Source organism: Mirounga angustirostris, unplaced genomic scaffold (genome assembly GCF_029215605.1).
Source record: "Mirounga angustirostris isolate CCGP_5_RB_7025 unplaced genomic scaffold, mMirAng1.0.hap1 SCAF_5, whole genome shotgun sequence".
NCBI classification, from domain to species: domain Eukaryota; kingdom Metazoa; phylum Chordata; class Mammalia; order Carnivora; family Phocidae; genus Mirounga; species Mirounga angustirostris.
The window spans coordinates 59,982,000-59,996,034 of NW_026991713.1; the positions used below are offsets into that span (position 1 = coordinate 59,982,000).

General features: G+C 49.4%; 1 non-coding gene across 1 annotated transcript; it reads left to right on the top strand.

Moving 5' to 3' along the window:
* Window positions 1-8,684: 8,684 nt before the first annotated feature.
* Window positions 8,685-8,757, top strand: TRNAR-CCU (transfer RNA arginine (anticodon CCU)). Its single transcript has one exon. It is a non-coding gene; the product is annotated as a tRNA-Arg (tRNA).
* The last annotated feature ends 5,278 nt before the right edge of the window (window positions 8,758-14,035 follow it).

Here is a 14,035-nt window from a genome sequence, read left to right on the forward strand (position 1 = left end):
CCTTACTAGAGGACCCCAAGAGACAAGGACTTGCTTTGGACCTGTCTGGGTAGTACTTACTAGAGAGAGAAGTTTTCCCTGTGATTATGGCCATCCCAGTGTCAGTGGTGGCCCATAAGGACTTCTGGGGACTCCACTGCCCTAAGGCAGAACAGGTGGAGCCTTTAGTTAGGAATTGCAGCCTCCATAGATCATTCCCAAAACCTGGTGGGGGAAAGAGAGTTGGCCTGAACCCTCCACTGTCTGGCCACCTTCCCACCCTGCCCTCTGCCCTTATGGCCCTCCCTGGTCAGAGCAGGCCTCTGAGCACTTCCAATGCAAGGTCTGAGTGCAGGCCTCAGGACCCAGTCTCCACCCAGCCTCAGACCCAGGACACTGAGGCCATCCCCCTGTGCCTGGCAGGACAGAGGCACCCCCTGCTCATGCTGCCCCAGCCCCCACACCCCAGCACTAACAGCCTTCCTCTTCTGGCCTCCCACCTCCCCCTACCACATGCCACAGCCTCGAACCTGCTAGAAATCCGGAAAAATCAAATTTAAAGCATCTTCAGCGACGAGTCTTCAGGCTCCCCTGGGACCTCACACACGTACACATCCACATCCACCTGCACACATGCAGACACACACACAAATGCTCACACTCATGCACACATACAGACACATACTCTCGAAAATACACACATCTACATACCCAGAGGTCACTAGCATTCTCACATGTATCAACACAGACACCTACTCACACACTCATACATTTACAGTTAGGCATGCACAAGCAAACTTACACACACACTCACACACTCAAACACCCGTATGCACATATACACATGCAAATCTATTCCTTGATTCTAAGGATCCAGAGCCCCGTCCTCTAGATTCTAGAGGTTTAGAATCCAGGAGAAAGCAGGGAAACCCACAGGAAACCTATTTCCAGTTTCCTGACCCCACCCTGGAACTCTTTTGCTATATTCCTCTTCCTGCCACCAGAGTCTCTAGGACCCTGGGCCACACCAAGGAAGTGAAACCTGCAAAGATAATTCCTTCCTTCCTACAGTGTTGAGCATTTTTGAGCACCTATCTGCCTCCCCCCACCCACCTCACCCCCAGGCCTGAAGGTGAGGCAGACACACAAGAGAGTGGGAGACCTGCCCAGCGGTGTGGGGGGAAAGAGCAAGAGCTCAGGAGTCAAGGATCTGAGTTCAAATCCTGCCTCTGCCTCTTTTAATAAGCTGTGTTACCTTGGGCACCTTTATCAGTTTTATCACCTATAAGGTGGGGTTCATAAAATTTACCCAGTCATTCTGTGAGGATTAAAAGACAGGGAAAGCTTCCATCAGTAACGTGTCCAGCAATGTGTCCACCCACAGAAAGCCACCCCATTCCCTTCCCTAGCCCCCTGTGGTGAGCGTCTCCCCAACACCTTTCCAATCCTACTGTCGCTGAAACAGCAACCCAGTCTCCTTCAGCCTCAGACCCCAGGTGCGCACACCTCCGAGAAACTTGATCTCCGACTTGGCCGGCTCCATCCGACTCCCCTGCCCCCACCCAGCCCCCGCCCCTCCTGGTCCATCATGCCTCTCGCCCGTTTGCAGGTCGCGTTTTCCGTAATAACCTTTAATGCGGCTGGCCACGGCCCAAATGTTCGCGATGGAGCGCTGGGCCCCGCGCATCAGATGGACGATGAAGTGTTAATCATCCCCCAGGGAGCCGTCCCGCGGAAAGTCGTCATTAATTTCTCTGAATTACACCAATTCCGAGACATTCTTTATGGACAGACAGTGCGGGAGACAGTTATATGACAGGACTTGCTGTGCTAAGCAGATGTGGGAGAGATTGCGTCGCCCCATGAATACTAAACAATCGCTCGGAAGAAACCCCACTAGCTTCTGCGCTCGGAGCTGGGAAGCGGCCCAGCCCGCCCCCACCCTGATGGGCACACCCTGCAGGTGCCTTGGGCTGGGGGCGGGGAGGGGATCGCATCCCTACCCCTGCCTCTCAGGTGGCCTCCTCAGCTCCCCTCCAGAGTCAGGCCTCAACCTGAGTGGGAAGTGGCTCTGGAGGTCTTACCTTCACCTTCCTGGGACCCTCCAAGGACCCACAAACCCCTTTGCTTTCCCTGACACAGCCTTTACTCCCTACTAGATTCCTCCTCCCAGGCTCTGACCTGCCTTGAAACTGCTGTCTTCCCCTTCTCCCACTCAGATCCTCCTCCAGCCCTCCTTCCAGACAACTCACCACCCTACCCTCTCTGAGTTTCCGTCTGGCATTGCCCCGTCCTGGTTCCTCCACCTCCCCACCCCGCCCATCCCCATCTCTCCGACCCCCTCCCCCGCCCACCCCCCATCCTGTCCCCTCCCACCTGGACAACCTACCACCCTACCCAGCCTGCCTCCCTCACCTCCTGGCTTACCTCCCCGAACAACCCCATCTCCCAACGGGCTCCACCTTCCCATTACCTCCATCTCTCCAACCTGCTCCATCCCACCATCTTGCCCCATTTCAAGTCATTTCTACATCTGCTTTCACAGCTCTCCCCCCACCCCTTCAGAATCTAGGGAGGAAGAGCAGGGTTCAGAGCCGAGTGAAAGCAAGGAAGTTTGTCCCCTTCTCTCTCTTCCTGCCCTGTGCCCACCCTCCCTGCTGTCTTCCTCTGAGAGACCCGGACGGGTGTTAACAAGAGTTGAAGAGATCTCTCCTCATCAGCAAAGTGATGGGCGGGGTGCGCAGAGGAACAGGGTGACCAGGGGAAAACCTGCGAGGCAATTCAGTCATACCTGGGGAAGCCCGCCCACTACGGCGAGCCCCGCCCCCTCCTGGGTGGCCTTGGAGGCCGGGCCCTCACGGCTCCGCCCTGCCCCGGGTCTAAAGGGACCTTAGGCAGCCCTGGGACCTTGGGTAGTGGGCCTGGTTAGTTGGTCACTCCAAAGTCACTCCCTCTCAGGAGAGGACAGAGGCAAATAGTGACTGTTCCCCATCAGGGCGTCCCACCACCTCCGCTTCCACTCCGGCTGGAGGGAAGGCTCCCCTTCCCCCCCAGCTCCTAGCGCGGGTTTGGGGAAGAGAAAGGAAAGTGCGCAGCCTCTGCGTCTTTTCTCCTCTCAGATAATTTATGCCTGAGAGCCGAGCAGATGGCGGGTAATTTAGCAATTACCGTGTGCAGGAACGGGACTCGCGCCTCCACATGGAAGCCAAAGAGTCCCCGCCGCAGTCTCATCTTCCCCTCTGCCTGCTTGCTCTATTTTGTCTCCTCTCCCTAACCCCCGCCACACCTTGCTGAATCCCAACACTCAAGGGGAGAGGATCTCCCTCTACGGGTCCCCTTTCAGCCTGATCCCTCCCTGTATGAGGCGGAGCATTTCTGCTTCAGAATACAAGTAGCGCGGTCAGCTCACTGGAAGTTCTTCCTCTGCGCTCACTTTAATCTTTCTTGCTGCTATAAGTAATCACACTTCCCCGGGGAAACTGGGGGGGGGGTCTCTCCCAACCCTCCCCTCCCCCCCCCCCACTTCTTCATGTTCTCCATAGTATTTCCTGAATATCTAGGTTCCAGTTTCCGGGCTTCAGAGGAGGCTTCTGGGCTCCAAGATCAATCCAGGGGCTGAGGAGTCTGGGTATCTGCGTGGGCAGCAAGGGGAAAGCAGTGGTTATTGAGGTGAGAATGGCCAAAGAGCATTTTGGAGCTCCGTGTACCCAGTGGGTGTGAAATGGCCTGTTGAGAAGCTGGGTTTAGCGAGGTGATGGAGGGTAGAGAAGACAGGTATGAGTCTGAAATGTCTCCTCCCATTCTCTTCCCATCCCCTCTGGGCCCCCTGGAGGGAATATGCTATAACACAGGCCCTGAGCCTGGAGTCCTCCCTAAGCTGAGGGGGGGTGTCCTCCCCCCTCCATCCACCTCCACCCAGCCCAGCTCAGGACACCCCCCACCAACAGCCCAGGCCACACTGTACCCCACCACACACACATACCCTCTCTTCAGCCAGGGCTCCCAGAGCTCTGACCGCTAACCTTACACACCAACCTGAACGCCCCCGTTCTGGCAGAATCCTAGGTGACCTCTGGCCTCGACGAGCTGGGCTCTTGGGCTTTGAGTCCCACCACCACCACCTCCCCCAGATCCTCCTCATTCCTCGACACCAGAGGAGCACTAATTAATTAGCGTGTGCAACCAGCCATAGGCACGATCTCTTTACTCACCACAGGGACCCGCTGTTAACACACCAGACCCCCGGGACGCGGGCACACACCAATTACACAGCCAGCAGCTCGGCTAATCACCGCTCCTGGTGACACTGTGGCTCACAGAGGAATCCCCAGCTTCCCTTGCCCCATCCCCCCGCCCCACCCCCCTGCCTCCTAGACCGGGATGCTGAGAGGAAAGAGGTGAAAACTGGTTGGGGGAAAGTTGAAACTTGCTGGGAAAACAGGAGGCCAGCCATAGAGTAGCTAAGGGGAGACTGGGTATGAAGTTAGGAAGAAAAGAGAATTTTCCTACCAATCACTCTGGGCTATAAACAGCCACTCTGAAAACAGTAACTTCAGCAAGAGGGAGTGCTGGTTAGACTATGAGAAGGACTTCCTGAGTTGTTGCTGGTGTAGGACTGGGCTGGGAAGCAGCTGCCTTTCTCCTCACAAGCAGGAGGCAAGAGAAGGTGGCCGCTGAGGTGGAAGAGGAAGGGAGAAAGGGGCAGCCCCAAGAACACAGGTACCGAGGTGCAGAGCGTCCCCCGGCTGCAGTTCAAGGGTACGGAGAGGAGGCAGCTCCACTGCAGACACAGATAGACAGCTTCCCCCCCCCACACACGTCCCATTGACTTTGCCATTCCGCTGTCACTCCACAGCTTCTCCGAGATTTAGCATATTGACTCTCCGAGCTGCAGAAAATTGAATTTTCTTCATTACGACTGTCTCCCGACAAAAGCAGCTCATAAATTCTCCATCTTTTTCAGACTTCCCGCCCCCTCACCACCCAACATTTCCCCAGGGAATTCACATATGTGAACATACCATTGCCATGTAAAGGCGAGGCCTGACCCGCTCTCCCCACGACCATCCCCCTCCCGAGCCCACCCCTCGCAGCGCATGCGCAGATGCAGCCTAGACCTGGGCCAGGCCGCGGCCGTCAGCTTCCACAGCCCGGGTCCACGCGTGCAATACTCCTGTGCCCCATAGGGCAGATACGGTGGGTCCCTACCATGGGACTGAAAGGTCCCATGCCTCAGGCGTGCTTGTGCTTCTCCTGTGCCCCAACAGCCGTCTCACAGCTGTCACTCCCACACGGGACAGATGCAGATGTCCGGACCTGCAATAGTCCCTCCAGGCGCACCTGGGCACTGCCTGGGCACAGCTAACCACCCCTCCCTCCGGGATCGGAGCCCTGCCCACACTCCCGCCTTGGGATGCAACCCCCCCCCCCCCCACGTCTACAAGATGGTGCACAATCACGGAGGGAGAGGAAGAAACGTCCCCCAGTATCTAGTAGGGAGTCTTCCTTTACACCATGGCAACCACTGCTGTCTCCTCCAACATTGCCCAGGCCCAAGTGCCCATCAAGGTGCTCCTCCTCTATGGACTACAGCCTCGTGCCTCAGCAGTCCTCCCCAAGGCACGGACACCCCTTTCCTGCATCCAAGGGTTTGTGTTGACATTGGTTTCCGGCCCCCGCGTGTACTCTCTTCATGTAACTCTCCACCACTTTGGCCTCGGGAACAGAACTGGGGAGAGGGCAGAACCCAGTCGAAGTTCCTTTTGATACCTGTGCCAGCCTCGCAGCTGAGGCTATAATGGATGGGCAAGAGGCCAGGCTGATGGCCAGCACCATGTGGCTTGTGCCCACGGCCAGCTTGGGGCGGGAAGTAGTGGGCCAGGTGCCCAGGCACTCCACCCTCCAAAATGCCACACAATCTGTGTGTGGAAAGAGACAGAAAGAGGGACCCAGATAGATAAAGACAAGGACATCCCCTGAGACCAGACTAAGCTAATCTCCGTCCCTATCCTGGCCCCTCAACAGCTGCTCCCTCCCCCACAACTCTGACCCAGGCACAAAGAGAAATCACTCTATACTGACAGGAGGGACCCCAACCGGTTGTTTCTTTTGGAGTATGACCAGCCCTACTTTAAACAGCAAGCCAGGGGCTTTGGGGTACAACTAGAGGATGATTCTTCAGTTAAGAGAGGGGCTGAGACTTGGGGGGTCTCCATGCATTTTTATGTGTGCTAATTGTTTGGGGGGGACTTCCCACCAGTTTGGTGGCACTTCACGTTTTTTTTTAAAGATTTTATTTGTCAGAGAGAGAGAGAGTGCACAACAGGCAGGAGAAGCAGGCTCCCCACTGAGCAAGGAGCCCAATGATGCAGGACTCCATCCCAGAACCCTGGTGACCTGAGCCGAAGTCAGACCCTTAACCGACTGAGCCACCCAGGCGTCCCTATGTGTGTTAATTAGTGTGCAAATAATATTCACAATGTAGATGAACATCTATTGTCTTTGCAATCCCAACCTGCTCCTAATGGTATTTACACACACACACACATACACACACACACACTTCACCTATTTTACCTATGTTTGGCTCCTCTGCTTCTCCCAACACCTAAATTTCTGAACCATCCTTCATCTCCTTTATGAGCAAGTTTGCAGCTGCAGAAAGTTGGGGGTGCCTGGCTGGCTCGGTCTGTAAAGCATGTGACTCTTAATCTTGGGGTCATGAGTTCAGACCCCACGTTGGGTGTGGAGACTACATAAAATAAAAATTTAAATTTAAAAAATTTTAATAAAAAGAAAGATGGCTGGGGAGGCTGAGCTCTACAGTACAAGGAATGGCTTTCTGAAAACTAGGAAGTATTTCAAACCTTCTATATCCAGAAGTAGAGAAACAACTTCCCCCAACCCAATCCCCCCCAGACCTACCCGAAAACCCGCTCATCCCACCAAGTTCCCCATCTCAAGGAAGGACCACCATGCTTCACCATGTGAAGCTGGGAACCTGCGATCAGCCATGGCTGACTCTTCCTTCTCCTTGTGTTAGAGATGGGACAAGGTACTCTGTTGCACACATTAAGTGACTTAAGTGACAATTTTTTTGAAAAGCTAAAAGTTGAACTTTTTTAGGGTCACACATCCATAGGCATCAAAATAACTTCACAAATCAAAGTGTCCTGCCCCCCTCTCCCTCACCACCCCCACACCCTTCCCATGCTATGTCCTAAATAACTCTTGAGTCTATCCACTTTACTCCATTCTCTAGCTGAGAGTGAGTTCTCAACAAGATAACTGAGCTACCTCCTTCCCGTTTTCCCAGACTCCAGAGTTAACCTTCTCCCTTCCCCCTGTACTAGGGAGGCCCAGGAAGCGAATGGGATATGTCCACCCACAGTTTCCCAAACAGAAGTATTGTGAAACTGCTAGGAAGATAATAGAACTCCTAAGTACATGAAATCAACTACTTAAATTGTGACCACAGCAAAGCTCTGTTTATTTTGAGAAGTGTAAACATCTTCAAACTTTCCAGTAGAATATAAAAATAAGAAAAACTTTAGGAATGAAAAGCAGCCTCTTAAAAAAAAAAAAGACTTTATTTTATTTGAGAGAGAAGGAGACCATGAGCTGGGGGGAGGAGCAGAGGGAGAAGGAGAAGCAGGTTTCCTGCTGAGCACGTTTTGGTTGACTGGGCTCCAATCTGTCTTTCAGCCAGGAGATCTTTGACTATGAGTGGCTCACATTGGTGCTCTGTGAGTTCCAGTGGAATGGATGAGAGACAAATAGGGGCATGAACATGTGGGCAGATTAGGATCATTCTCTCCAGACGCATCTTTCTCCCAGGACAACTCTATCAACTCTAGAATGTTAACTCACACCAGTATTGATAGAGAGTGGCTGAATTTGATCTCCAGCCCCTTTGCAGCAAGGTGAGGCCATATAACTGGTTATCACCAAAGAAATATAAACATACAGGCTGAGGAAGTTAAGAGTGATGGTACCTTCTCCACACGTCTTCCCCACCTGCTGGCTAGATGACACCTGGGCCACCTGAAGCTATATATTTAAGATGGCAGATCCACAGCTTGAACAGGTCTGGATTCCTGAGTTAACTGATCACAAATATCCACATTGGACTATATGACACATAAATCTTTATCATGTTAAGCCACTGAAATCTGAGGGTTGTCCTTTGCACCTGTTATATACACCTGTGATAGCCGTGGAGGGCAGAGGGGATCACTTGGAAGTCAGAAATTCTTGATTTGAATCTCATCCTAGCTGTGTGACTTTAGACAAGTTATTTAATATTTCTGAAACTTGGCTTCTTCAATGATAAAAATGACATAGTAATAACATGACCCACTTCATAGTATTGGTTGCCAGGATCAGAGGAATCCAAGAATGTAAAAGGCCTTTGACACCAGAGGGCTACAAATGTTGGCTATTATTCCAACAGGTGACACATAATGCTTATTAAAAAATCTGTTGAGGGGCGCCTGGGTGGCTCGGTCATTAAGCGTCTGCCTTCAGCTCAGGTCATGATCCTGGAGTCCTGGGATCGAGCCCCGCATGGGGCTCCCTGCTCTGCGGGAGGCCTGCTTCTCCCTCTCCCACTCCCCCTGTTTGTGTTCCCTCTCTCGCTGTGTCTCTGTCAAATAAATAAATAAATAAATAAAATCTTTTTTTAAAAAAATCTGTTGAATACAGGTGCCTGACTGGCTCAGTCGGTAGAGCATGTGACTCCTGATCTCAGGGTCATGAGTTCAAGCCCCACATTGGGTGTGGAGCCTATTTTAAAAATAAATAAAAATTAAAAATAGAAACAGATTTTTTAAAAAATCTGTTGAATAAATAGATGGAGAGTACTCAGAGCCGTATCTTGTTCCCTACTAATAGAGGAAGGACCAAGGAGATCTGAACACTGTGAGATTAGGGTACGTCTGTGGGTCCATGGGATGAAGCAGGAGCTGCAGGACCTGAGTATTATGAGAACCCTAAAGCACCCTCCACCCAGTCTAAGGAAAATGGAGCCAAAGAACTAAGGAGACAAAAGAAAATGGGATAGGGGCCCTAAAGAAAAGTCCAAGAGAATCAGACTTTGCCCTAAAATTATGTTAATGTTTTCTTTACCATTATGGACTGAATGTTTGTGTCCACCCAAAATCCATATGTTGAAGCTCTAAAGCACAATGTGATGAGATCTGGAGATGGGCTTCTGGGAGGTAATTAGGGTTAGATGAGGTCTGATGATGGGGCCCTCTTGATGGAGTTGGTGCCCTTACAAGTAGAGACCAGAGATGTTGCTTTTTCTCACTGTCCTCCATGCGAGGATACGGTGAGAAATCAGCTGTCCACAAGCCAGGAAGAGAGTCCTCATCAGGAACCGAATCAGCCAGCACCTTGATCTTGGAATTCCCTCCCCAACATTTAGAAATGTGAGAAATAAATTCCTGTTGTTTGTGCCACCCAGCCTATGATATTTTGATATGGCAGCCCGAGCCGACTCCAACTCTGACACCTACTTCCCACAGAGTCCGCAGTTTGGAAACACTAGTAACAGCCTACAATATCTGATACACCAGCTGCTTCTGTATGTTTGTAAAGCACCAGCAGAGAGCCTGGCCCATGGCAGGCACTCAGTAAATACTGGCCATTATGATTTTCTGAGAAAGCATCCTGTTATATTGGAAAAGGTACAGGTTTCAGAATAAAATTTTTCCAAGAGACCTTGAGCAAGTTACTCTTAGAGTTTCAGCTTCTCAATTTGTAAAATTGCACGGTGGTTGTAATGATTCTGTGCACAAAAGAGCCCTCTCCACATTGCCAGCCCTCAGCTAGAGGTAGCTCCTCAAAGCCTTCCAAGAGTCCAGAACCAGCTTCCATTCAACATTTATTACGTACCAGGCACTGGGCTAGATGGAGCAATACTGAAGAGATAGGACTTCTACAAAAACAGAAAAGAGACTTTAATCTTCAGGAAGATAGAATTCATTTTGCAGCAGCTCCTTCCACAGCCTCTGGAGAGACTTTCAACGTCATGTCAATCTAACCCCAGCCCCAGTCAGGAGTTGCCCTGTATTCTGACAACACCGACAGTCCCAAGAGCTCACAACCTCACTCAGAAAGTATTCTTCAGGGCGCCTGGGTGGCTCAGTCGTTAAGCGTCTGCCTTCGGCTCAGGTCATGATCCCAGGGTCCTGGGATCGAGTCCCACTTTGGGCTCCCTGCTCGGCAGGAAGCCTGCTTCTCGCTCTCCCACTCCCCCTGCTTGTGTTCCTGCTCTCGCTATCTCTCTCTGTGTCAAATAAATAAATAAAATCTTAAAAAAAAAGAAAAGAAAGTATTCTTCAATCCTGTGACTGTCACTTCCACTGGTCTTCACAGTATTACTTATTAAAAAAGCATCGGGGGGGGGGGGCGCTTGGGTGGCTCAGTCAGTTAAGCATCAGACTCTTGATTTCAGCTTAGATCCTGATCTCAGGGTTGTGAGATCAGCCCCATGTCCAGCTAGTCTCTTGGTGCAGAGCCTGCTTGAGATTCTGTCTCTCTTTCTGCTCCTCCCCTGCTTGCATGCTCTCCCTTTCTCTCAAATTAATTAATGAATTAAAATCTTTTAGGGTGCCTGGGTGGCTCAGTCGTTAAGCGTCTGCCTTCGGCTCAGGTCATGATCCCAGGGTCCTGGGGTCGAGCCCCGCATCGGGCTCTGTGCTAAGTCGGGAGCCTGCTTCTCCCTCTTCTACTCCCCCTGCTTGTGTTCCCTCTCTCGCTGTGTCTCTCTCTGTCAAATAAATAAATAAAATCTTAAAAAAAAAAAAAAATACTACTATTTAAAAAAAAAAATCATCAGCAACTAACTTCCTATTCCTGATGGGAATCAAATCCAAACTTTTTAACCTGATGTATTGGTTGGGAAAACATTAACTATAACTATATAGTTATATATTATTTTAGTTATATGTTATTTTATAGTATTTTATATAACTATAAAACATAAAGCCCAAAATTTTAGTGTTGTAACGAATAGAAATTGATTTATTGGTCAAGTGAAGTACAAAACGCATGCTCCTGATTATAGCAGGCAGTTCTCTGCCAAGTGGTGATTCAGGAAACTAGGTTCCTTCCAACCTGTGGCCCTATCATCTTTAACATTTGGTCTTCAAGTCACTGTGCTTAAGGTCATATTCATCAAACCACAAAGAAAACAACAGGAAGGATCTCCCTTGGGAGGCTTCATAGGTCAAGCCTGGAAACAGAACATATTACTTAAAAGGAAACTGAAAAATGTGGTCCAGCTATGTGTCCAAGAAAAAGAAAGAGATTCTGATAAATACACAGGAGTCTCTGCCTCACCTGGCATTCAAGATTCTCCACACTCTGGCTTAAACTTACCTTTCAAACTTGATACCATTACACAGGTATGACTATTGGTCAGCTTTGCTGCACTAACAACCAAACCTAAAATCTCAGTGGCTTACAGCAACAAAGGTTTATTTCTGACTCATGTATATGCAGGCTGTGGGCAGGCTACAGCTCTGCTCCATGGGTCTTCCCATTTCAGGACCCAGGCAGAAGGAGTGTTTCTCATGTGGAATATACCCAGTCTGGTGGCAGAGAAGAACAAGAAAGTGGAAACTCACATGTGCAAACATGGCATCTCTTCACATCCCATCAGCCAAAATATGAAACATGATCAAGGTCAAAGTCAATGAAATGAGACATATATACTCCATCTGCAGGAGACACTTCAAGTCACATAGCAATGGGCAGGGAAGGAGAAAGTAAATAATTTCAAACAACAAGTCAATCTATTACAACTGCCATCTTCCTTCTAGGGTACATGATAGATACTACTAATTAATCCCAGCACTCTTTCCTCAGAATCCTTCTCAACACATTTCAGGCAGTCATTACTAATAATCTGAGTTTTTTTTTAAAGCTGAAATTTATATGCTGTTCTTATATGACCTCCTAGGCTCCAGTAAACATTATAAATTCCCACTTCTGCAGCCTTGCTTCAGGCTGGAATAAGCTTTGCCTTCCCACACCTTGTTCTGCCAAACTATCCAAATCCAATTCATCCTTCAAATATCTGTATTTTATATTCATTCATTCATTTTTTAAAAATTTTTAAAGATTTTTTTATTTATTTGAGAGAGAGCACGCCAGGGGAGGGGCAGAGGGGGAGGGAGAAGGAGAGAATCTCAAACAGACTCCCCACTTGCGGAGTTCAATGTGGGGCTCGATCTCAGGACCCTGAGTTCACGACCTGAGCAGAAACCAAGAGTCCCAAGCTTAGCCAATTGGACCACCCAGGTGTCCCTTTATGTTCATTCTTTCAACAAAATTTACTGAATACCTAGCATAGTACCTCGCACATATATTTGTTGAATGAATGTTTCACATCACCTGTGCCTTGCACATAAATGCTCAGTGAACATTTGTCCCTTGATTAATTAATAGCACTGTTTCCTAGAACTATGGGAGTTAGTATCACATACCAGCAGTTTCTGTGGTGGGAGCCTAGTATACTGACTTCTTATGCTTGAATACTGATTCTACCACTTACTAGTTAGATCATGCCAGGTAAGTCACTTTAATTGTGCCTCAATCTTCATCGTATGTAAATTGGGGATAATAATAGGACCTACTATATAAGGCTGTCATATTAAATGGAAAAATTTCTAGCATAAACACTTGTAAGAACCTAAAAAATGGAAAATGTTATTATTATTATTATTATTACTATTATTTTTTTTTTTTTTAGCTCCAGCTGAGGCTGAATTTTTTTCAAGCCTTTTTTCTGGGTGGAAGACAAAAACCCAGAACACATGGGACCTGGGTCGCTGAACAGGCCCCGCTCTTAACCCACCCCAGGACCTTGAGCCAGCTCCTCATCCAGCAGCTTAATCCCTAACTCGTAAATCCTGACTAATGACACAGACATGTCACCTTAATGTTTGTGAAGCCCAGTGACTTATTGTTAAGTGCTTGGAGATCTTCAGATGAAAGGCACCCAAGGGCAGGCACCAGACACCCTATTCAGTCATAAAAGCAAAATACTACCAAAAAACTTGGAAAAGGCAGAGGCTCCATAATTTAGTAAGCAGAGAATTAAAGCAGGCACCCAGGAAGAGCAAATCAATCCTAAGACTGTAATCCCTTAATACAGAGACAGGGAGAGAGATCATTTTGAATGCCTCAGACTACCTGGAGGGTCTTGGAGGGTCCAGGAAGGGGGAGGCAGGAGGATGCCCAAGTCTTTAACTTAAGTTGTGGGAGAAGTGTGAATCTTTCACCTCTCCTAAATAAAAACAGGAGCAATAACATGTATTGTTATCCTGATACATTTAAGCCAGTTAAAAGGCTTGGGCAAACCAGCCCCTCTAAGTGGCTTGTTTGTGAGTTCTGACCAGTCCTGAATTATGTCAGTCTCCCCTTTCAACCTCATTCTTTCTTCACCTCCCCGTCACCACCACCACCACTTCAAGCAATGGGTCCTCTTCCTAGACCTAAAGGCCACTCTAGGAGAGCCCAGTCCAGGTGTGTATTGGCAGCCCCTGGCACTGAAACCTTCGAGTTGGGGGGAAAAAAAACAGTGGTGCACAACACAGTTTTTACAGCGCCTGTCCCTGAGGTGGAAGCAAAGAAGAAACTGCTACCACAGCCTGTAGTTTCCCGTCCCTAAATAGTCGGTAGCTGTGATGTAGTGGCAAGAGCACAGCCCTTGGGAGCCGTGCAGCACGGGAGATCTACCATCGCATAGCTTTGATACTTTTAGCCCGGTTCCTTAAACATTCTGGGCTTTAGCGTCTTCAACTGTAAAGCGTGGATAACAATGCCAGCTACCCCACAGCCTCTTGTGAAAAGCAAACGAGAGGATGCAACGCAACACGCTGAACAACCCCGTAAGGGATTACGCAGGAGGCGTTAGGGCCCTAACTCCTCCCCACCGTCCCACACCACGCACGTTACAAACCAACAGTCTCCACTAATACAGCCGGCCCCTCCTAAGGAATCATGGGCCGTGAAGTCCTTTGGTGGCCACACCCTCGTTTACAGT